At 37.1% G+C, this 23,022-nt stretch overlaps 1 protein-coding gene and 1 pseudogene across 1 annotated transcript in view; one reads left to right on the top strand and one right to left on the bottom strand.

The window, feature by feature from the left end:
* Kcnmb2 (potassium calcium-activated channel subfamily M regulatory beta subunit 2) overlaps positions 1 to 23,022 on the top strand; it is a 256,391-nt gene that overhangs the window by 167,807 nt on the left and 65,562 nt on the right. The gene's annotated exons all lie outside the window — the stretch shown is intronic.
* LOC141423661 (U6 spliceosomal RNA) lies at positions 11,013 to 11,100 on the bottom strand (annotated as a pseudogene).

Genomic DNA, 23,022 nt, shown 5'->3' with positions numbered 1-23,022 from the left:
TTGGAGGCTATATTTAAAACTGTGAGTTCAAGTTCCAGCTCCTTCCAACTCACTATGTAACAGCTTGACCTTTCCAAGCTCAGTTTCCAAGTCTTAATACACTATGTCTAAACTAGTACTTATCTAAAGTAGAAGTAATATCAAATTCTGAGCATTGTATACACTTTATTTGACATGTTATGCATGGTGGGCTTTGTACCTGTGCATGTAATCCTTCAACAAATGAAATCATTTTCTTAAATTGTTTCATAGCTATTATCACAATCCAAAAGCCAGAAGTAGACTCAAAGTGAGAGTTACAAGCTAAAAGCTTGAGAATTAATGGAGAAGGCTTCGAATAAAAGAATCAAGTGTTAAGTGCTGAAAAAGGAAAGCTTAAAATACATCAAAAAAAAATTTAGGCCATCACAGTTCACTTTTACCATTTCCTGGGGTAGGCACTGTGCCTGATGAAGATAGCACAGAGGAACAGAGGGAATCCTGAGAACACAAACTCAGAATGACTCTACCATCAGAGATAATTCGGTTGTGTTTAGTAAGAATTTTGTATTTGTTTGATATCTGCTACACATTTGGCATGTTTTATACTTCCCTTTCAATATTCACAGCATAGCTGAGGCTCAGAGGGGAGAAAAGGATTTTGCTGGGACACAAGGCTAGTGAATGACAAGGCAGGATGCAAGCTCAACACTTCTCCGGACACTAAACAAATGCATTTTCCAGAAGAGCACATTCACTTGAAACTAGTATTTCAAGTATGGCAAAGAAGATAACTTTTAATTAATAAAAACATTTAATTAAACAGAAAAATTGATTCCATGCCACATAAAAAGGACTTAATAACATTACTAAAAAGATAACCTACCATAAGCTAGGGAGAAGAGGGTGGAATAGGGAAAGGAAAGATGTTGATTTAAAGGTACAAAGTTTCAGTTCAACTGGAGGAATAACTTTATTATATTATTGATCTATTACTGTATGGTGATCATAGTTCATAATAATGTGTTATATATTTCAAAATTGCTAAAGTAGATTTTTAGCATTCTCACTCCCAAAAAAGGTAAATTGGTGAGGTAATGGTTATATCAGTTAGCTTGAATGACTTTTTCTATAATGAATATATAGATCAAAACATCACATCATACTCCATAAACATATACAATTATTATTAGTCAACTAAGAACAAATAAACTAACTTAAAAAAAACATAGCATATCTAAAAGGGTTAATGGACTATTCAAATGCCAGCACCATGGTGAATGGTGACTTTGAATCTTAAGGGTCCTGTTTCTAAATCTCACACTCCTGATTGGGACTCCTGCATTCACACCCACTGGGGCTTTCCTGTCTTTCTTATCAAAGAACAGTCTGTACTTCTCCTTTCTGGACATTGCCTTTCTGTGACCAAATAGGAATGTCCAGGACAAAGCCCTAGGAGTCATAGCAACACCTGACAAAATGCCAGAGGCTCATTCACCTCCGCCCACGCAGTAACTAGGTTTATGGATGGATTTGGATGACATTCAGAATGGGCACCTGCTTCCAAAAGAAGGGGTTTCTAAGAGAGCCTCCTTGGAGATAGAGGCTGAAAGTTTATAAATGCCCACCACAGAGAGTCATCAAAATTAAGGCAACAAGTCAGGGAAAGCAATCATGCTAATGAAGCATCTTTAAAAACTAATAAAAATGATCAATATTATAAATGAACCAAAATGTTGGTGCCAAATAATTATAAAAGATACGTGCCAATAAAAGAGTATCTTCCAGCTTAACTGAAGAAAAGCAAGAGTTGAAGTAAAATTAATATTATGTCTTTGGCTTCCAAATTCTGTAACCAAACATTTTTACAGTAGCATTAAGGTAAACTTCAACTCAGAATGCAGGGACAAAAACAGCTTTTGTTTAGATTTTAACAAGCCATAGCCTAAGGAATTTCAGTTTTGTCCTCAAACTTCCTCTAATTATTTCCAGGAAGTGTTCATTACTGTACATTTTCAGTGGGATCAAAAATGAGACTAGGACACTAGGAATAACAAATTTAAATCACCAATTATTTGCTGAACAAATGCCATGTGTTAGCATATGCTAGACCTCTACAGCATGGTCCCTGTCCTCAAGAAGCTTTGAAAGTAGAGGTGAAGTAGAGAAAAATTATAATTTAATAAAAAAGGATTCTAACAGCTTTCTGTTAGCTACTAGGAGCTGCACACAAAATATAAATTGAGGGTGATGTCAGAAGAGACAGCTCAGAGATGACAGGATTGTTGAGGATTAGATTGAAATTTTTCTATCAAAAGTCATGCTTACTGGCATGACTTCTGTCAATAAAAATCCAAAATATTCACTTTGAAGATGACTGTGTACTATAATATATCTGTATTTGCCATTACTGCTATTTAGTAAATACTTAAGTATGACCAAACAAACCTATAATCTCAGCACTCTGGAGGCTGAGCCAAGAGGATCAAGAGTTAGAGGCCAGCCTGGGTTACATAGAAAGACCCAGTCTCAAAAGAAAATCATAAAATAAATGTTTATTGACTTAATGGCTATGAATTGACAATAATATCTATCCTCTTCAGAGAATATTGGTATTTCTGTTGCCAGGTAAAAGTCATTGAATTTTCTCATTGATGAACCATTTGCATTAACTCTTGGGTATTTGTTTCCTCTCCCCTAGAACTTTACCCTCTTCCCCATTTCTTGACTCAGTGAATGACACTAACACCACCTAAAAAACGTATGAGTAATCCTGACACCACTTCTCTCTCATTCCTCATCTGTAATCCCACACCGCGTCTGCTCTCCAACTTCATTCCCACCCTTAGTCTAGTCTATCAGTATCTCTAGCCTTCTAACCTATGAACTCTCCTTTACCTTACTCCATCAATCTGTTGTACTTTATGAGCAAGATGGGATATTTTCATTATTCAAATTTAATTATGTTTTCCCATATTTAAAATTGTCACTAACTGCCCATTGCCCTCAGAATACTGTCCAAGATCTTCAATGTGATCCCAAAGTCCTGTATGAACCTGGCAACTTCTGTTGTACTACACTCCCTCGTTGTTTAAGCTCTAACCCATTGGTGTTCTCCAAGTTTTCCTAATAAGCTAAACTTCCTCCTAGTTTGGGGCTTTCTTTGCACGTGATCATTCCTCCTCCTAAAACACTTCTGCCCAGCCCTCAGCCCTATTTCAGACCTCAAGTCAAATTTCACTTCATAAGAAAGCTTTCTCTGATTCTTCACAGTCAATCTACCTTTTGTAATCCCTTAATCTCCTACCCCCAATTGTGCCCTATCTCAACTGGGTACTTCTCTAGCAACAGAATATAAACTCCTAGGGGCAGACACTTTGTCTTGACCACCAATGACAGCTTGTAACTACATTATGAGTCATTATTTGACTTGTATGTTCTCTCTCCTTACCAGACTGTAAGTGTCATGAAGTCAGGGACCAAATTTAGTCCACAGTGAACCTGCAAAAATATTTACTGAGTCACTCCTCCAACATGTAGAAAATGATGACAGTTCATGGCAAGGTTGCATATTTTTATTAAAATATACAACTTTCAAGGTTCAACTGACATGTAGTTAAGACAAAAGACTTAAGATTAATGAGTATGAGGGGAGCTCCTAGATTCTAATGATGTCCTTAGATTAAAGAAAAAATCGTGGCAGACAGAGATAAAAAGAACATAAGGAGTCGGAAGAAGCAGGTCAATCCCACTTCTATAACTAACAGACTGCATGATTTTTAGGTTCTGTCAACCTCTCAGCTGGTCTCTTATCTATAAAACTAGAATAAAAAGACCTGCCCACCTCAAGTGACATGTTGAAGAAGAAACGTATATGTCAAAAGAAAAGAACTCTACAGAAGACCGTTATCACATAGACATGGAAATATCTCCTTATTCCCACTAGTTAAGTGTTTCAAAGAATTTGCCTCCTCTGGGGACAACTCCAGATTTTTTCCTGCTGCAAAGCTAAAGGGATTCCTCAAAGGCAAATGAATTATCTAGTTGGACAGTCTGGGTCTGACTAAATTTTCCAGGCAATTACCAAGCCTGGTAGAGGCTCTCTCTTCAGAGGGCAGATATAACTGAACAGAACATTACCCTTGCCTTGCATTCAAGACTGATTCATGGATATAGTTTCTGAAGATGGAAAAGTTAAATCTTTCTGACCTTCAAATTGAGGCATCCTTTGGAATGCAGTGTGCTACTTTTGAAACACAGTGAAGAGGAAGAAGATACCCTTAAAAAAGGTTCACAAACTCAAATGCTTACAGAAGTAGGCAAATAACATAAAAGTGAGAGGTAGCCCAAGTGTGTCCTATAGCATACTTGAGATAAGGGAAACCTATGAAATATGGTCCAAACCAAAGGGAAAGGAGATGTTATTAATAATGTGTGAACATCAACCAGGCTCTTCCAGGTATCCTAAGCTATAGAGCCTCCCTTAACTATGTAGCTTCATCTTGCCTAAATGAAATCTTCCTGCTCAATTCCAGTTAATGTGAGAGCACCAACTTGCTATTGACAGATTTCCTTATTTTTAAGAGAATGCAGGAATTCAGTTTATGTAAAATTTTCTGATTTTAGATATTAAAAACTCCTTTTCCTTCTCCCTCTTCTTCCTCTTACTCCTCCTCCTCCTCTCATTCTTGTTCCTCTTCCTCTCCTTTTCTTTTACTCTAACACTGAGTATGACACACAAACATACATTTAGGCAGCCAATTAATAACCACTATCTTTCAGGATTTTTTTTCACCTTCATTACCATCAGCAAGGCAAACTATCCAAATCCCATCCTTATAAATTCTAGCTTTTCATCTAACCAGACTCATAGGATAGATTTAGAGTTGTCCATTAATTGTAGAGATGTCCAATATTATTGGATATTTGAAATCACCCATCCAATTCTTAAGATTGTTATGTGAAAGAAAATAGTAAATTTTAACAAATTTGTCTTTCTTAACCATTATGGATGCACTGATTTATGGACAAATGAGTTGGTTATGAAAGTCTAACTGTTAATATCCATCACAAAAACACATTTAATGAAGAACTGGTTGCATCAGAAGTGAGAAGCATCTTACAAAGGCAATTTCACTGTCAGCATGTATTTTATAGAGTAAATCAATTAAAACTACTATGCAGTGAATGCTTAGGGAAATCAGGTACATTCATTTAGAAAGATTCAAATGGTACTCACATTCATAAGATCGCCAATGGAATAGCACACTCTTCCATCCAGGAAGTGACCCTTATCAGACATGCCTTGCACTTGCACACCCAGGTCTTAGTTCTAGCAAAACCTCTCTCATCTGTTCTTACAGGACCATGACCGTGGCAAAGCAAATAACTTTAATGACATTGACTGCTCCTCAAATTTTACACCTATTTGGCCTCTTACACATCATTATATGACCCACGAGAATAATAATCTTTTTTTTTGTCAAAGTAAAAACTAAAACAAAATTTTAAATGTCCTCTGTTTAGATTTCTTGAGCTTGAGACCACAATGACAATAAAGCCCCATTAAAGCAGGTCCATCACTGGAATAATTAACATCTTCCCAGATGAAACCTGAGGCTCATCTCTCTCCTCTCTGCACAGCAACAAGGCAGTCATCCAAGAGCCCTTGTCAGCTGAGTAAACAGGGGTATAATAGGGGCTGTCAAAAAATTCCCAAAGTGATACAGGCAGACATAGTAACAAGCATATGGCTGGGGATGGTGGAATCCCTAAAAGATTTTAAATTGATGACCTCACACACATTGGAATATTGTTTCAATATTGCTGAGAGGCATTGTTTCCCACTACAGAGCTATGGTGCATACAGGCCAGTAAGTATCCAATCCCACGACATGACAGAGGGAGTCTGAGGGGTTGGGAGGAAGTCACTGAGGCCTTGTCCAGGCATAGCTCAGAGTCCTATATGGATTCCAGAGCAAGGTAAACAGCATCAATTTAGGAGTCTGAGCTGTTACAAGAAACATCATAATGGAATTTAGAGCTAAACCTGGTTAGTAAAATTAGTGGGATTCTTAGGAGGGAAAGCAAAGAGAAGAAAAAACCTAAGATATGACCACTGTATTTCCACAATGGTGTAACAGAGTAGGCAGAAAGATGAGTCCAATGGGCCTGTAACAACAATATTTCCCATACTCGTCATGAACCTTGCACCAAACTTCGTGCTTGAAATGTGTTAAATTAAGTCTCTAAATCATAGACACAAAATTAAAACTTTTAAGTTTTTATCAAGACGGAAACAAAAATAAGACAAATCACAACGGTAACCTTTCATGGCCATATCAGATTATATATGTCCTTCATCTCCACCCTAACATCCTCCTACACACCTCCTTAAATCACTGTCCTCCAAGGTTACAGAGGCTCAGAGATTCTGGGAACAGCTGAGCTTTCTCCTCTACATTTTTCCTGGGAAAAAGTAAACATGGACTTTCAAGTGCTACTATAAGTGGCGTGAATCCCAGGCTCCTGCTGTGTTGACAAAATTCTGCAGGCGCAAATGGACTTGGTTGAAAAGAGTACTGGTTATTGTAATTCTCTAATAGTGACATTTTCCAATCTCTGCATCATGTCGCTCACAAAGTTCCTCTGACAAGAGTGTGTTCTGATAGCAAACTGTTTCTGTCACCTCAGGGAGGAAACACAAACACAAAGCCTGCTAGGGGATACAGCCAGAAAGGTTGACTTTTCATTTACTTCTATCTGTGGAGCTCATGGTGCTATAAGCTCCAGCATTAAATTTTAAGTATTTGATGCAGGCAGATCAAGGGGAAGTCAGAGAAGTGTTCAGCTTCATCGACCACTGGTCTTGCTATGAATTTTCAGCAAGTAAAAGAGTGGTATTGCTTGAAGAGAATGCAAAGCATCTATTTTTGAAGGTTTGTGAGATATCATTAACAAATTTTAGTGTAGAGTGTACAGGCCTGTGACCCTCAAGAAGGGCAATATTCACTGCAATGCTATTTGCTGTAGTGACAGAAGCTAAATCTTATTTTAACTACCAACAGAAATGGAAAGAAACTGTAATCTCTTTGAAATTACTATCTTTAGGATGAAATACATTTAATGCAGCAAGTTAATAACATAGTATTTCACATTAAGTGAAGCTATAATGGGTGTTTTATTATTAGGCATTATGACTGATAAACTGTTGACATGATAAATATAGAATAAGCATCTGAAATACCTTTTTGCTTTCTTAGTCTTTCGAGTTATAAGAATTTGAGGTGCGCATTTTATGACTCTAATAAAATTTCTCCAGTTTTTCAGTGGAACGTCCTTTTCTGTGACTATGTAGATTGGGAATGAGGAATTCGTTTTTGGAAAAAAGAATAGTAATATCAGCAATTAGGAGAAAGTCATGATATTTTACATTTGTTTATATATTTTACATTGAAACAGTTTTCTCATTCATTCAATGAATATTTTAGGGGCCCCTAATATATACTATAATGAATGTTAGGGTGGATGGTGGTGACCAAACTAAACCATTCCTTGTTTCCATGGAACAAAAATCTTTGACAAACTATTTCTTGAAGATAAAACAAGTATTGATACCCACTGTTTGAACCTCATCAATCCCCCTGTTTCATTGTATACTTGGAACAGATCTTCACTGGAGCCCTCTCCTAAACAGGATATTTCCTGGAAGGACACAAAAGGATCTGGTGGATTCCAAGAATAGGAATAGCCATAGCCAGGCTTCCCAGGACCTGTAATTGGACCCAGGCCAGCCATAAGTCTCTGAAGGCTGCTTTTGCTCTTCTTGACACCATAGTCAGTCTCTAGGATTCAATACTCTATGTTTACCTGCTCTGCTTTCTTGCTGATACATGGTAATAACAAAGCAGCAGTAGAGGAGTGGAGTCAAAAACCCCAGCTCTGCCAGCTACTCATTGTGTGATCATGGAGACATTAATGAACTGATTTGTGCCTGTTTCTTCATCCATAGAGATATTAATACCTCATAAAGTTTATAAAGTTGTTGAAGGATTTCACTGACATAAAATACTTAATATGCTTCCTCTTGGTCACTAAAAGTTATGACAAAAAACACTGACATAGGATTTTAAAAAATGCCAAGCACAGTTCTAAGGATTTTTCATGTATTCACTCATAATCCTAATAATAATTACAATCCTAGGATGAAAATGCTATCATATTCATTTTACTAACAAGAAACCAGAACTTAGGGAAATTAAATAAATTGATGACAATCGCTCAACTAATAAGAATCCATATCTATTTCATTCACAGACCTGTGGTTTTTAATAACTGAGCTAATGTAACAACTGACTTAGCCTTGTCTTGAATCTGTAAGTCTTTCCTGGATTTTAAAGTTGCTTGATTCAAGTGCTCCTTGAATTCATTGGCTCACCACGACCTCCTTGGCCCTGATTCTACCTCATGGATGCACTATTTTCTAATGTGAATCTCACTTACCTTTTCATAACAAATCCCCTCAGTCTAGTGCCCACCATGGGCCAGCTTTCTATGATACGGGCAGTGAGGTGATATGATTCAAAAACAGCACCAGCTAGAAAGGGTTGTGGGCAGGGCAGGTACCATGATTGACCTTTCGATTGTACCCATCCTACAAATTCAGAAATCAAGATTTTAAACAGTCTGGTGAATAACCCAAGCTCATTCTGGGCATTGTTTCTAGACATGAAACTTTTGTCTCAGATCAAAGAACCTCTTCTTCGATATGCCTCTCTATGTGTTTAGAAGTCAAATTCTGCCTACCAATGGTGCTACCCCTGCACTCAAAGTAGCCCAGCCCAAGACTATATTCAAAAAAGCAAACACAAAGAAAATAATTGAGGACTATTTCATGTCCTGGAGCTTAATCTGCTATAAAATACTTTGTTCAGCTAAGTACAATAAATTCTCTGTAGTAAACATTTGCTCTTTTTTTCCTCTTGATTCCTATATTAAGATTTCCCACTTCTGTGCTAAGGAGAGAAACTTCGCAGCTCTGTCTACTCACAGAACTCACCAGCTCAAACACTACCAGATGTCATGAGGGGGAGGAATACTGAGACTCCCCAGAATAATCTGCAAAAATTCAAAGTTTAGAAAATAAAAATATTTTCTGAGTAGAAGTAAGTAATTGGGCAGCATGATACAATCATTTTCCCATTCCTCAATGGGGAGTTTTATACACTAATTGATTCTCCATAAAGAGTTTGGACTTTAAGCTGTATTCTTTCTCCCAAGTCTGTAGAAAATAATCTGAGCTTTCTGCTTTTAACAGATTAATGTCCACAATAGAAGCTAGCTATTGAAAATGAGGGACAGAGCATCACACTTGATATTACATGGGAACACAAAACTATTCCTTAGCTATCCTCAGGCCTTGTGTCGTGTGACACCACGTCCATTATGTTGAAATATTGACAGAGACTTGTCCTCTGCTGGGAGAGACAAGTGCTTGTACTTAAGAAACTCAAGAAACTTATCTCTTGCTGACAAGTAATAATGATTGCAACAAACCAAGGTAGTCCCAATTTAACAAATAAATGGTTCCCGGGAGTCTCAAGGGGAGCACAAAGAACTTTATTATGACTATCCTAATGGCTGGACATTGCTTATTAAATGACCCAGAGGCAATGTGTTCTAATGGAAACAACATGGTCCTGAGAGTCTGACTAACCTAAGTTCAAACCCTTCCTCCAGCATCACTTAGTTTCTCTTTCAAAGACTTAGTTTCTTCATTTTTTACAATGGGGATATTTATACCCATCACCGAATTGTCATGAATGGATACAATTTATTAGGATGTGTGCAGAGAAAAATAAATAAAGTTATTTTTACTATACTTTTCTCATGAAAGAATCTTTATAAAATGAATTTCCACCACAACAGGATGAGTTTGCATTTATAATAATTATGTCTGATATCAAACTGTAATATTTCTTATAGACGTATAAGCTCCTTGAGTCCTAAGAGATTCTATACAATAACAATTCTAGTCCAACTTACTCAAAAGCTGGTTTCCTTCCTTCCTTCCTTTTTCAAAAAGATAAGTGAAAATGTTTCTGGACATCCATCTACTAGTTCAGAGGGAAAAAAATCTATCTAGATACTGTTCTGTGCCATCTGCTCCTTTTGTACTTCACACACCTACCCCTGGTTCTTCAGAACGTCTCCATGGAGGGAGAAGAAGCTGAAGTCTTTGAAGATCTGATTCTGGCACTCACCAAGAATTTTCCTAATTTGCATCTAGAAAATGTTTAAAGCAATAAACTTGGATAATTAACAAAGTTGGCATTGCTCAAAGTCCTTAGTGCAGAGAATTAATTAAAAGCAGCATTTCAAATGTTTGTAAGGGGTAAATTGGGGTGAAATTATGACAGCCAAATTGAACAGACTGGAATATAGCTGTATCAGGCCAGCTGTTTGAGAACTTTTTCTCACCTCTGACAAGGCAGTTAAATCACCACTTTTGTATTTTCTTCTGCTTTTAAATTGGTGATGACACCAAGAGCAAATATGCTCTCTGTTTGTTTGTAAGATTACAAACAGAGACTCTTTCCCATGGATATGGACATGAAAATCACAGTAGATCTGCAGGACAGCTTCATCTGAATGTGATGAATGTTTTTGAGACACTAAATTTCTATTGAGAGATACATCCATTAACCATGTTTAGAGCTCAGGAGTGGCAATTCTATTTTTTTTCCAGTGGAGTTTTATTTTTTCTTGTTGTTCTGAGGGTACATTGTGACATTCTATAAGGTTCTTACAATATATCATAGTTGAATTTACCCCCTCCATCATTCTCCTTTATCCCCTCTCCCCCCATTCCTGGAATAGTTTCAGCAGGTCTCATTTTTCCATTTACATACATGTGTACATAGTATTTCTACCATATTCACACTCCTACACCCTTTCCTTATATCCTCCCCTCCCCTACACTGGTACTAACCTCCAGACAGGACCTGTTTTGCCTTCCTGTTCTCCATTTTTGCAAAATAAAAATATGTTGTCCTTGCACAGGGACCATGGTAATCTTCTGTATCGTTCCAATTTTAGTATATGTGCTGCCAAAGTGAGCATGAACAATATTACTTGTTACTAAAGAAGTCATGTGGGAAAGAATTTGAGTAGGGAATTAAAATAATCTACTCCCTTTGACAGTAAGATCTCATGATCTTATTAGTTAATGGCTTTGAGAGAAAAAAAAGAACTTTGAGGGAAAAAAAAGAGCTATTGGGAAAGAAAGGAAAGGGAAGTCCAGTTTTGGCATTGCTTCTTCCAAACAAATCTTAAGGTATGTAATTATGTTATTATCCCATGATATTATTTCAGCCTTCAGCAATTATCTACAAAAAATCCAATGCACTGGCAACTCAGCTACTAGGCACTAATGAGAGCATTGATGGGAGCAATGGAATTGCCAGTTGGCCAGTCCATTCTGAAGGGGAACTCCACCAGCATCTTATTCCAGAGGCTGATACATGAAGGGGTTTCCTAGCTAACTTAATCTCCCCTTGGCCTTGTAGGATCTGGTCTGAGTTGAAAGAGTCTCTGTGGAGGTTCACCTTTTCATTCAGCACATGCACCAAGGAGACACTTTCATGTTCACACAGACCTTTGTGTCAGGTTTCCAATAAAAATCCTATTCTACACTGTTCTTCAGATGGTAGAAGTTTATGGGCCTCCCAATTGGCAGAGCCTCATTAAGGAATGAGAAAGGGAGGTATTCACCCTAGCAGTCCTAAAAGAAATTAATAGTAATTCTCCAGTGTTACTCCCTCATCAACTCCAGCAGGCAAATTAATTTCCTGATTCATGTAATGTTCATGTGTTTTAAATTCTGCCTGATTTACCATGACACTTCCTCTCCATGGATCTACTTGCTATTTGAAGGAGGTGTGGACTCATCTATCCCAAGAAACATTCCCAAATATGCCACTTAAGAGTTTTGCATGACTGATAGACAATTCAGGTAAATAAACAGTTTGTGTTTTTTTGCCTACCAGGTACATGGAAGCCATTCATTTATTTCATGTTCATTGAGTCAACAAATACTTATTTGTTGCCTATTTTACTTCAGGCATGATACAGTCACCTTTTTCATTCTCCCAAATTAAAAGCATTTATAAGACACTATGAAATAGATCATCTTTTTTGGAGCAACTGGAGACATGATAGAAATATACAAGGGTACAATGTAGAAAGGAAGAGGAATGTTCTTTTGGAAGTATTCTAGAATTAAACTGCACATGTATTTTATTATGGGAGATAGTCAATCCCTATGACTGGATGGCTCATGCCAAATTGCAGTCACATAAAATGGTATGCCAGGGTCAGCCAAAATGCAGTTAAGCCATGGCTACCTAATTGAGCTTCTATTGTTCATCCAGTGCTATACAGACTTTATTCTGTGTAGCCCTCCCAGGAATCACTGGAAGAAGGAATTAGGGTTCATGGCTTTTTTGGGACACTAATACAAACATATTAACTGTTAGAAGTGAATTTAAAGTTAACTAGTGCTCCAAATACAGAAACTAACCCAAGCTGTAAATGATTACTACCTGCCTAAAGCCTACAGTCTATATGGGGAGATAAGCTCTACATATTTAAATACTTGTATATATAGATACACAAATGAATTTTTAAAAGCTCAAGGATCTTACAATCTAACATGGAAAAGATACATGAACCTCCTCATCACATAAAAGTGTCAGAACAGAAGCACAAACAGAATTGTTAGGAATAGCAACTAATTCTAGTTTGGTATAATCAATGGCATTTGAACAGTGCCTTGAAAATCAAGTATTTTAATAGATGGAGAAAGAAAAGAATTTTTAACAAGATGGTATGGTATGTGTCCTGAGAACATGAGAGCATGTGACCATTTCAAGTACGGTAATTAGTTTGGTGTGGCTACAGAATATGAGATTAATAAGGAAGTATGATAGGAGAAAGGGCTCAAAGAGTAGTTTGAGGTCAAATTGTGGAAGGATTTTAAAGTCTATCTTGAAAGCAATTGGGAATCATTAATGGTTTTTAAGTACAAGGATTATTATCGGATGCATATTTGATTAATGTAAATTAGAAAATAGAAAACTGGAGAAAATACAGATCATAACCTGGGCTGCCAGTTAAGAGCCTGCTACATTGGTATAATCTGAGACATGGAAGTTAGAGCAGAGGAAGGGGATATCACTGAGTAACACTTAACAGGCAAGATTTGGCTACAAATTGAAGGAGAAGGGGAATTGAAAATGACACTGTATTGTCTAGCTTAAGTAGTAGGAATAGTTTATTTGAGGGTGAATATGAAGTTTGAGATACAAAGATAAACATCAAACATACTCTTTGGGGAAGCAATCACTGCTGGCTAAGGACAATAATCAGAAGTCATCCAGAATTAGCCTAAATGCTATGACCTCAAAGGTGAGGACCCAAGCATGGACTTTTTTTCTGGTGCTCCTACTGCTGAATTTGCATTTTATAATGTTTCCTCAGTTCTCTAATTAGGTATTTGTTCTCTATATGTTATTGAACTGACATGAAAAGTAGAATGCTGTGCTGGACAAGGTGGGTAATGCCTGTAATCCTAGCTACTTGGGAGGTAGAGATTGGGAGAATCCTAGCTCAAGGCCAAAACCCTGGCAAAATGTTCATGAAACCCCAAGTCAACAACATGCATCTGTCATTCCAGCTATGCAAGGAAACATAAATAGGAGGATCCCCATCCAGGCCAGTTCAGGCATAAAGTGAGACCCTATCTCAAAAATAACCAACACAGTGGTGAAGTGACTCAAGTGGTAAACCATCTGCCTAGCAAGGGCAAGGCCCTGAGTCCAATCCCCAGTATCACCAAATAAATAAATTAATTAATTAAAATTTTAAAAAAATTTTAAAAGTAGAATGCTCAAATTCCTCCCTCCCCCAACATGCTATAAAGTATCCATTGCAATCATGTAATAATAGTGATGTTTGTAGCAATGGTAAAAATGATGACTTAGACTTATAAAGTACTGTACACTTTTTAATACACTCTAACACTCACTCAACAAGTATTTCTGGATGGCATCTACCACAGGAAGTAACGACAGTGATGAGGAATGTGTGCTCTGTAGTTGGGCTGTCTGGTATTGAGTCCTGGGTCTGCCACACTCACTATGTGACATTATGGTCTTTTAACTCCTCTGCGTCATTTTCTCCTCTTATCTACAAAGCAGGGATGATAATAATATGGGGACAATGACTGAGTTAATTCATGAAAGCATTTAGAATAATGCCCCACATGGTAAGTGTTCAATATCTGTAAGTATTTTCTGTAGGGCATTCTGTTGAATGCCTATAGTTAGCCAAGGGGTGTTTTTAAGTGTAGTCTCTGCCGTAAAAATTAGGGAAGATCTTGAAAGGGGATCCTATGGAATGTAACTAATAATACTATTTCAAACATATATAATTATATGTGTTTATGGCATACAATATGATGTTTTGATATATGTGTATTTTGTGAAATGGCTAAATCAGTCTACCTAACATACTCATTACCTCACATATTTGCTTAGCAATTTTCATGTATACAATATGCTTTTATTAATATGGCTACCACCTTTTATGATAAGTCTCTTGAACTTACTTCCTCCCAACTAACTGGAATTTTGTGTCCTTTGACTAGTATCTCTCCATCTTCCCTCTCTCTCCCCAGTAGCCACCATTCTACTCTCTGGTTCTACGAGATTGTCTTTTTAGGTTCCACTTACAAGTGACATCATGTGGTATTTGTCTTTCTGTGCCAGGCTTACTTCATTTAACATGTCCTCCAGGTTCATCCACATTGGCAAAAATGCAGGCTTTTTTATCTCTTTTACAGATGATAGTATTCTATTATATATATGCACCACATTTTCTTTATCCATTCATCCACTGATGGTCATTTAGGTTGTTTCTATCTGTTGGCTGTGAATAATGCTGCAATGTACTAATGTAAATTCATGTTACTGTTAAAAACAAATCCTCAGGAAGCTGGTCATATATCTCTGTAGCACCTCTCCTCTCTCTCCACTGAAGTACTTCAACAGTACCAAGAATAAAGCAGGCCCATAATAACTATATGATAATGTATTTATTATGTATTCAAAGAGATATGCTAATAAAGTGCCAGTAGAATTATAAAAGAAAGATTACATTTAGTTGCAGAACTGGGAGCACATTTTTGTGCTGCACTGAGCTGAGTAATATTGAATGTTATTTCATGTGTCCCAACAATAGTAGGAGAGATAGGTAATTTACAAGTGACACTTCAGTATAATAAAGTGTGAGGGTCAAGTGAATTTTTCAAGGTCATACCACTCTTATTACTATTACTACTAAGTAGCAACATCAATGGGCTAGAAATTGAGTGTGCCCAGTTTCTCGACCACTTCTATCTGGTTAAGGCTGCATAGACCCTGCAGCTTCAGAGACAGCCCATTTAGCATGTTTGGCCCTCGTTCTGTGTTATGGGATATGAACAGACTGACTAACATTCCTCTCCCATGGCCTCTAAGTAAACGGCATTGCTCACCCCATGTTCAGGCATCTGCTTTTTCGTCATTGGCGATGAAATTAAAGTCCAGCATGGAACAGATGGGCCATTCCCCATTATGGCAGGGATTAGGCCCCCCAACCCCATCAAAAATGCTAACGCCAGCAGCAGAGGAAAGGAGGCATGACCAACATCTTGGAGGGATCATTCTCTTCGGCAAGCAGTGTCAGCAACTCCTCCATCTGGGGCGGCAGCAACAGGAGACATGCCTGGGCACTTGCAAGGCATAGGTACCCAAAAAACGCTCCATGAAAGAACCTGACATTTAAAAAATAAAAAGGTTTCACAGTAGTTATTTTAAGAAGAAATCATGCTGTGAATGTCCTCACACTTATTTTATAGTTCAGCATTATTTTTATTTTTAATTACATGTCGGGTGTGGGAAGCACACTCTAAAAGTTATAATCTGTTCAAATTTCTGTTTAAAGCTTAACATGAAATGGGAAAATGTATACTGTTAAGGCTTTTGCTTAAGATCATTTTAAGACCAAAAAGCTTTAATTCCAGTGGGGTCCTAGCCACCTTTTCGTATCAGATGGATAAAGCAAAATGTCAATGATCACAATGTAATATGGTGTTTTTGGTTTTGCCCAAACTATTTCAAAAGGTAATTAATTTGGGAGTAGGAACTGAGATTGTTTGAGAGACAAATTCTTTTATATTCTCTAGGATACACATAGAAATCTCTCTGTGTTATTATTCCTTCACTCTTGTTAACTCTTAACTGTCATGAATATGGTAAATTTAACTACTTGTCATAGCTGAACTATCTATAACTTGACCTTTTGAGTTATACCCAAGTATACCCAAGACTGTTGTCAAAGCCAGAGGCAATCCTCAAAATTAGCCTATGCATAAACAATAATATCGCAGGTCACTCATGACGGGATGGGAGAAGAGATAGATGTTCCATGAGGAAAAACAGAAGAGATGAGAACAGATGCCAGCAGATATGTAGATCTGGGTAGAAAGGCAACAATAGCAGAGAATCAGGATCTTTGGGAAGTTTGACAAGAGAGGTGAAGATATGAATTAATTAGTTCAAAGAGAGAGAATTTGAACTAAAACTAGGGAACCAGATGTGGTGATTAAGAGCCATTTGAAATCTATAGTCATTCTTTAATATGAAACCAATAAGTCAGGCTTGGAGATTGTCTTCTGTAAAGTTTAGCTACTACTAAAGAAGCAAAAAAGATAAATAGTTGTTTTCACCCAAGGTTTAGATTTAGTCAGACAAGAACAATGAAGTGAAAATGAAGAAAAAGAGTTAAGAATGTCTGCAAAGGAGGAATATAATGAAAGACTATGAAATCAGTTTAGGTAAGGAAAGTAACAAAGGGAAGAGGTGAGAGGCTAAAGGCTAAAGAAAAGAAACAATGTCATTGAGCTGGAGGATACATAAATATCAAAAACTTTGCACAGAGAATCCTAGAGTAAATAAACTTTAATTTAATGCTGCTGACCAGGAGTTGAATATCTAAAATTAAAATTTCTGAAATGTGATACAGATATTGATGAGAACACAACTTAGGGGTGTAATCATGGGAGACAATGGCTCAGGTGGAGAAGAAGATTAGATCATGTCTTTTGATTCTCATCAATTTTCTGTAAGAAAATGAAGCCAAACACACAACTGTGGAATAGTAAAACAAATATTAGAAATAGAAACCCATTGGTCATGTCATACTTCTATACTTACTAGTGGCATGATATGAAAAACTCTCCAGTGTCTCAGTTGCATTATCTGTAAAATTGAAAAACTACAATAACTAAGTCAACAGTCACAAGATGGTAGTCATTTTCAGGTGGAGTGACATATGTATACCAAAATTAGCATACCAAAATTTCAGGCAGGAAACCACTGATATATGCAAACCAAGACAAGGATTATTTTATAGGTAAGGAAAGCAAAGCTCAGGAAAACTAAGTGGTGATCAAGGTTAGATGGTAAATAAAGAAGCCAGAATTAAATTCCCACTATTTGATTTATAGTCTGGTATTCTTTCCATCACACCATTTATCATTTCTCCAATCAAACATAAAAGCTCCCATTTTCTAAAAACAAGTGACTTTACATATTTTGATCATTGTGCAAATAAGCTCATTATAACAAGGAGCATAGTGGCACACTGAATTATAAACTAATTTTTTAATGAATTGTCACCCAATGAAGCAGACATTCTTAATGCCCTACTATTGTAACATAGTACTTTGTAGAGTCAAAGAATAGGAATCAGAACAGCTAATTATTTTTTGTATTAATGCTAGTGCAAATTCTCTTAACACTAATATGATTACAAGAGCAATCCACTTTATGAACACTGGGAGCTCTTATGTTTGCATTGCCCAGAGTAACACACATATACTGAACCTAAACTTTACCCTCCCCCCAAAAAAGAATAAAATCTCCCCCACAGCCCAGAACATTGTGTTTGTCACAAGAGAAAAATAGAAGTAGAAGCAAAGGCTATTTAAAAAGTTATTTAGCTCGCTGAGATAACTGTACCAATACAAGTAAACTGTAATACATTGTGTGACCTTCTGAAAATCAATCAAGGAGAACAATAAACTAAATTTAGAACAGCAAGAAAAAGGAATAGTATATTTATCATTTTTCTTCCACATCTAAAATGAATAATTGTAGTATGGATATTCTGACTAAACTAGCGTTAACACATTTAGCCTAAATTGTACCCTACTGCTTACAAATTATACTTCACTAATCCAGTAATGGTGGTTGTGTCCTCTTGTAAAGTAGGCACCAAAAAAAAAAAACAGTCTTCCAGTGTGTGAGACTGAACATGAATGTCAAGTCCACTCTGTCTTTTAAGTGGATTGTTATTGCTACTACACCTCATATACATGTTATCACTTGTTTACTACCATTGGCCAACTACACTAGCCCCATCTTCAAAATGTGGGATGGATGGGCAAGACAAGACTTATTTCAGCCTTGCTCACTTCCTCTTTCATAAGATGAGCCACCTCTTATTTCTTGTTAGCGTTTCACATTCTACCTTTTCCCTTCATTTTTTGTAAAAAGAACCTGAGAGGAGACAAGCAAAGGGCATTTCCTGCAGTAAACATGATTCAGCTTGCCTCCTACACATCCTGTCACCAGTTCTCCTCCCACACCTCACCCACTTCCTCCGCAAGTGCCTGAGCCTGGCTTCTTACCAGCTTTGCTGGACTTTCTAGTGCACATGCTCACATGCATGTGTGTGTTTGGAAGACAAGGCTTAAAATGTATCCTTTCTGGTTTTGTACAAAGCAATGTTTTCTTAATCACTTTTCTGTATCCTAATAACTGGAACTCCTGGAAAATTAGTATGCCAGACTTTCTTTCTGTTCATCCAGCCTCATTCCCCTTTGAACTCTCACCTTTAATTAAGTGTCCTTTCTCCTACTCCTGAGAAGATGGTGATTGTAAGACATGAGCTATCCTATCTTTCCTGTTCCAAATGTTCGTTTTAGAGTCTACTATCCTCTGGCCCTTTCTGCCTCTTTCCTTCTTAATCTATGACCATCTTTCTTTCCCAATACACCATCTCTACAATTTACCTAATACTTTTCTACCTGCACACGTCTACCTCGCTACAACTCCACTTCTCTAAGTCCATCAAACTCTTAATGAAATATAAACAGCCATCTCAAATCTCACATCCGATAGAAATGCTTCCCTCACCTCAGAACAAAACGGTATGTGCTTCTCCTCAATCCCTATCGCAAGTTGTTTTTACACATGTGATTCGGCAATCATGCAACTCTGCCTTGTGGCAACTGCCTGATTTTCTTGAATTCCTGTTTTATTTTCATGTTTTGTGTCCTTTCTATCATCTCTTTCCAGGTAGATTTTAAGTGTTTTAAGAAAAGACGCTATAACAAATACCTCCTTCCCAATTTATGACTATATATACAACTATGCATTTGAATTGACACATGGAATTCGTTACAGTAGAGGTATGCCAAATAAAAGCGTACATAACTCCAAAAGAGGATTATGCTATTGTACAGTTTTGAAGAGTAATTTAAGAATTTATCAACCCTAAAATCTCCAATTCTACTTTTAGATCTCTACTCCAAGACATGCTTATCTATATGCACTAGGAACAAAAGCAGGAGAACAATGCATCATTGCTTGCATTAGTAAAAAACTAGAAACATCTAAAACAGTAATTTTCAAAGTGTTCAGAGGGTTAAGAGGGGACATTTGAAAATGTCTGGACACACATTTTGGTTGTCATGATTGGCATTACTGGAGCTAAGGGGTAAAGAACAGAGATGGTGCTAAACATCCTTCAATACCCAGCATAGTACTCAAAGAATTATCTGACTGAAAAATGTCAATAGCACTGAAGTTGAGGGATTCTGTTCTACATATTTATCAGCAGACAAACAAGTAATTATAGTGTATCCATTTGAAAGAACAGTATTAAAGTGAATGAAGCAATATGTATCAAAATGGTAGATATTAAAACATAATATTGAATGAAACAAGAGTGTGATGAAATAATATAAGCAACAAACTATTTGTCTACATGTATATTTCAGAAATAATAGGAAATACCCTAAACTATGTTATATAGAGAACATGATGTAGATAGTTAGATAAATTGATAGATAGATAGATAGATGATAGATAGATAGATAGATAAAAGATAAATCAACTTCATGATTTCAGTCTGTTTCAAGGGTAGGAGGGATAATAATGCTAGACTTTAACTTAATATATTCTTTTAAATTTACAAAAGCAATTAACATTTCTCTAGAGTCCAAATGGATCCAGTCTTTCTGTGACTAGTTCTAGCAAGATGTTTTTGCAAAAAGAAATACAAATCAAATGCTTTAAAAGTGAATATAATGTTGAAACTATTCCAGAAATGGGGGAAGGAGTGATAAAGGAAGGGGGTGATAGACGGGGTGAATTCAAGTGTGATATATTTGATATATTGTAAGAACTTTTGTAAATGCCACAATGTACCCTCAGCACAACAATTTTTAAAAAGAAGATTTTAAAAAGTACAAGTATAAGTATAAGTCATGCATTGTGATACATGCCTGTATTCCGAGCACTCAGGAGGCTGAGGCAGGAAGATGGTGAGTATGAGCTCAGCCTGATCTACAGAGGGAATTTAAGGTCAGCCTAGCAGAGATCCTGTCTCAAAAGAAGAAAGGAATTATATGTGTAATGCTCTTGAAAAAATGCCAAATGTAGGATCTTGTACAATGAGCCAGATCCCCTTCATCTATCTCCAACTCCTGTGAATGGGACTAGCAATTAGGTTCTGTGCTCAAATGTAGGGTCAGATGACACAGTTATGACCATGGATCCCTTTCCTCCTTCTCTCTGTCTTCACCAGCAAAGTCTCACTGCAAATCAACCAGACATCTACAAGCTGAGCCCTGGGAGTTACATGCAGGTTTGTGCATCCTCCTTTCTAAGATGGAGCAGTCCTTATCCACACATGGACTCCACATTGGGCCAGTTCATGGGACAGAACTTGTATCAGGACATTTTCTGCATTGGTCTGGTCATTTGCAAACACCATGTGCTACATTTGGCTGGCATCTAGACTGGTTCTTGTCACATCTCTTTTCCCAGGAATGATATCTTCCTCCACTACCCACTGCATTCAGATAGAAATTTAAGCATTAAGCAGAGTCCCAAAAGACAATTTATTCAAAGGTTCTTTCAGCAGCTATTTATTAGGCACTTGCTCTGCTCCTGGTCCTCACACTTTGATGCCTGAGCAGTGCGTCCTCAGCTGATTTCCCCAACCCTGACACTGCCCTGTTCAATGAGTTCCTGCCTGACCCTACCTCCTCTCCTTCACAGACCCCAAGAGACCAAGCTCATTACACTTATCCAGCCCAGCACACAAACCAACCATCATAATTTCCATCTTGCAAGTTTAGCACCCGCAAGAATTTTAAAGCTATAAATTATTAGACTAGTTTGAAGACTACATACTACATGTTAAATAGTGATCCTAAATCAAGTAAATGGTTTGGAAAAAATGTATATTCAATGTGGTTTTGTTTTCTGCAATATACATTTTAGGAAGTAAAACCTAATAACATTTTCTTGACTGACAGAAAGTAGAATGAAATGCACCAAGGGAGGTATGGATTTTCAAAGGTCAAGAAGTCTTGCAGTCAGGACACTTGCTTTGCCATTTCACTCCCCTAAAGGCACCCTGCCTTTTCTAGGGAGAGAGAATGAGTATTTACGTCTTAAGCAGCAGATTTGCATTTTTTCCCTCATAGATCCTACTTACCTGTGCCTGAATTCCCCTCACATAAACATTGAGAGTAATCACAGAACCACATACCTAACTCACAGAGCAAATGAAAACTGAACCTATCTCATCGATTTGTTGTTTGTAATTTTCGTGCATTGCCCTTACTTTTGCATGCGTGAAACTGAAATGGAAAGATGCCCAATGACAACTTAACACTGAACAGCAAAGTAACAGCAATATGCAGCTACCCATAGGGCCTGTCTAATGTCCAAGCAAAACAAACCAACAGACACCACCCAATCTGGTTGCATTTATGCCTTCGTGAGCATTCAATTGACCCACAGGATAATGTTGAAAGTTAGCCTGCCACTTGCAGTGCAAGACATCTTCTGTTTTCCAAATGTGCCTTCCCTCAATGACCTTATCAGTTTAGCTTATCATTCCTGGTCTGCATGGTCTCTGATTTACTTTGAATTCATTTGAACCATTTGGTATTTTGATCATTATTTTCCCATTAAGGTTTATATGATATAAATGCACTTTCTTGTTCACTGAGAGCACTAAAAGCCTGCACAACTTAAGGAAAGCACATGCTGTCATGTCTGTGGTTTGTCCCTACACAACCAGTACTTGCATGGGATATGGTAAAATGGAAAAGAGCAATACCCCTCTGCTTGCATAGAATAGGAGGGGGTCCTGACCTAGCAGAAGACACTGAGAGATGGGATAGTTTGTGTGAGCACAGGATCCAACTTGGAGAGAATAACCCCTAGAGAGACCCAACAAATCCTATCAGTGGGTAGAACATACGAACTTCAGAGCTACACTGTGCATTAATAATCCAGACAGGAAGGCAAGAAGTACAGAAAAACTTGATTTTGTAAAAATGTTGAGTGTCCCAGAATTAATTCAAAACCTCAGAGAAATTTCAATTAAAATTCTAAGAGGACCTTAAAAATTGACATATAATATTTGTACATATTTATGGGCTACCAGATGCTAATTTGATACATGTATACAATGAGTAATGATCAAATCAGGGTAAGTAGCATTTCCATGTCCTCAAACATTTATCACTTTTCATATTCTGGGAAACTTCAAACTTTTCTAGGTATTTTGAAGTATATCATAAATTGTTCTGAAATATAGTTATCTTATTATACTAGAGAACACTAGAACTAATTC

Source organism: Castor canadensis, chromosome 5 (assembly GCF_047511655.1).
Source record: "Castor canadensis chromosome 5, mCasCan1.hap1v2, whole genome shotgun sequence".
NCBI classification, from domain to species: Eukaryota; Metazoa; Chordata; class Mammalia; order Rodentia; family Castoridae; genus Castor; species Castor canadensis.
This window is presented reverse-complemented; position numbering and strand designations above follow the sequence as displayed.